The sequence below is a fragment of the Diospyros lotus genome, chromosome 1, assembly GCF_014633365.1.
Source record: "Diospyros lotus cultivar Yz01 chromosome 1, ASM1463336v1, whole genome shotgun sequence".
NCBI classification, from domain to species: domain Eukaryota; kingdom Viridiplantae; phylum Streptophyta; class Magnoliopsida; order Ericales; family Ebenaceae; genus Diospyros; species Diospyros lotus.
This window is the reverse complement of record NC_068338.1, coordinates 38,497,374-38,500,809: the sequence shown is the minus strand read 5'-3', so window position 1 is coordinate 38,500,809 and position 3,436 is coordinate 38,497,374.

Sequence of the window (3,436 nt, the reverse complement as noted above, 5' to 3'; positions counted from 1 at the left end):
AAATCCATAAAACCGCGCCATGGAGTGATTGGGAGGTATTGACATTGCAACCCCAAAAGAGTTCATTTTGCAGAAACACCCCTGTGTTTTAGTAAATTTCAACACACGACCTTGTATGATTTATTTTTCACTTTGCATCCAAGTTCTTGCAAATTTATGAATAACAATTTTTACCCGTCTTGACTCGGGTACTGTACGGTGGATTTGCCTTTTTTTTTTTTTTTTTTTAGTGAGAGTCAAGATCTAATGCAAAATTAAACATAATACCCTTCACGGTTATATAAATATAATATATATATGTTATTTATTTTTATTATTATTACATTAAATATAAGATATTTGTTTAGAATATTATTACATTATATGGATTTGAATATAATACAGACACAACACAATAAAAATATAGTAACACGACAATATATATATATACACATATTACACATGCGTTATATTATATTATTCCTATATAATTAATGTAAACAAGTATAATACATAAATTTAAATTCCACATAATTATACAAATAATTTAAAAAATAACAAAATAGTTCATCATTAAATTGGCACAGTGATATTAAATACAAATTATTTTAAAAAATTACCCCCAACTTTTTATAATTTTTTTAAAATCTTATGTTGTGCCCATTAAGGATCTAGCATGCCTGTTTTAAGTGTTATATGTTATTGTTTGTGATTTTTTGTTATTTTTCAACATTTTTAATAGAATCGATTGTTAACCATTCCCAGAATCATATTAACCATTATATTCATGTCCAACACAACACAAATATAGATACACATAGGTGATTTGTTACTTGCGTCTCACGCTAGAGGTTGCCCGCATTGGGTAAGCATTATATTACTTGACACGAACAACATAACATTTCACTATAAATACAACTCATTTTTCAATATGTTCACACTATTTAGTATTTTGATCATTGAAGTAGTAGTATTTCATTAGCTCTCATGTGATAAATTTTTTTATTTGAAGAGTCACCAATTATTAAATTTTTAGAGATATAATCAATTGTGATGAATTATTTACTTTAAAATACAAATTTTCATCATTTTCTTTATAGGTCATTTCACATAATTTTAATTATTTAAACTGTGTTATATTTACTGTTTTCAAGTCATTTTTAGTTTTTTAATTTTTAAAATAACGAAAACGCATTCTACTAGCTATTTTTAAGAATATATTTTTAAAAATAAAAATTGTAAATAAAACTCAAAACAACAAAAAGTTGTTTTGAGTGCAAAACAAACTCTAAACTCAAAACACATTTATTTATTTATTAATATTTTATTATTATAATGAGAAAAAATATTACAAAATTTATTAACTTTAAAATATATATATTTTTTAATAATATATTAACATTAAATATTTATAATTTACTGAATAATCAAATTTATTGAATAAAATATCATTAATTTTTGTTTTTCAAAATTTTGAAGAGAACGAGTTTTCTAATTTTTCGTTTTGAGAAATAATTTTTCTAAATGAAAAAGATAACGCATTTTTTATTTTCTAAAATAGACTATCAAAACAGAAAATTGAGAATTAATTTAAAACTTAAAATTAAAAATTAAAAAACAAAAAGAACACAATCTTATTATCTATCAATGAGAATACATAATGATTATCTCTATATTAAATAAATTTATCTACGAGAAGCATAATAACTCATTAATTATACATAAAAAATACAAAAATTATGAATTCATCCCCCTTCTCCCTAGAGAAAAAAAAAATCTTAAATCATATATGAATATCTAATACAATTTCTTATCCACCGGCTAACCCATAAAAAGTTCATTTTAGGGACTTTATTATGGAATAAAAATATAATGCAAGCTACGGAGCAGATAGGAGTGGTCCACGACGGACCCTATTTAATATTTTTGTGTGTCAAAGTAGCCATTGCACCATCCCTCCCCCATTTCTACTTGGCCATTCAAAATCAAAGCCCTTAACCTATCTGCCCCACCTTCCCCTATGCAAACATAACCTCTTAATCTTATTTTAAAAACCAAAATGTCAACCCTATTATATCAAATGAAACAAGCAGTAGCAATAGTAATGAAGCTAGATAAGACACAATAACCTCACCCAGATCAATGGAGCTTAAAGCAATTAAACATTGTGTTATAAATTTATCTGATTTTAGTTTATACTCCTATCTATCCCTAGCAATTAATCCCGTCATGCCCAGTTGGATTAATTTCATGCTTGGCCTCGAGGGGGAATTTAATATCGACACTTCACAAGATAAATATATCAAAATATAGCATGCAATAGCTTAATCTGAAGTCTTTTTTGTTCATACAAGATTATGGTTGTTACGGGTATTTTTTGAATTGTCTTGAGCTATTGTATAAACTTTTACTCTCTGTTTTATGGAGATAAAAACATATTATCCCTCACAATATAGCCCCACTACTTTAAACTTTGTGTAAATTGTCAGTATCACACGCTATAAATAGGGGATCAAAAGCCATTATATAGACATGATGATAAAAATACATATTGTTGCTTTGCAAAAATTATTGCATCTTTACCACAAACCATTTTAATGTCTTGGTAGTGGTTAAGTTCCAGTCAATACCCATTCATTTTGTTATAGTACTCAGTGATTGTTAAGACCCCTTGTTTAGTGCTACTCAATTTCATTTTAACCTCAAAAATAATCGAAGCATCTTCGATTTTAGAGTACGTGTGCCTAACTGTCTCCCATATGTCTTTAGCAGTGGATAAAAACATCTAATTTTGACTAACCTCCGACTACATTGTGTTCCACAACCATGACATGATCATGGAGTCTTCTATATCCCAAGATAGGAACCCGGTATCTAATGTCTCGGGGACTAGATCTATCGAGTGATGTAGCTTTCCTCTCCCCATTAGGAAAGTCTTTCCCAACTGAGCCCACTGTAGGTAATTCCATCCATCCAATCAATGGGATTGGTGCATCCCTGGTAGACCATCGGTAGGCAGGCCTCCCATTCAGTGTTATTAAAGGGGCACCAAGGCGCAAGCTTGGCGCCTAGAAACAAACTAGGCAGGCGAGATTTCCCCAGGCACGCCTAGGCCTTTAGGTGCAGCCTTGGGCTTAGGCGTGCTAAGGTTGCGCCTGATTTGTTTTAGTTTCATTTTAGTATTACTTTCCATATTTGAAGAAAATACTAAATTGGAATTGATTTCTTGCTATATTTTAATCAAATCTAATCCTAATTCAAATTGTCCCTCACAATATAGCCCACTACTTTAAACTTTGTGTAAATTGTCAGTATCACACGCTATAAATAGGGGATCAAAAGCTATTATATAGACATGATGATAAAAATACATATTGTTGCTTTGTAAAAATTATCAGAGAACAATTGTGAACCAGGCATTATTCTGGTTAAACCACGTAAAAAATTCTTGCGCATT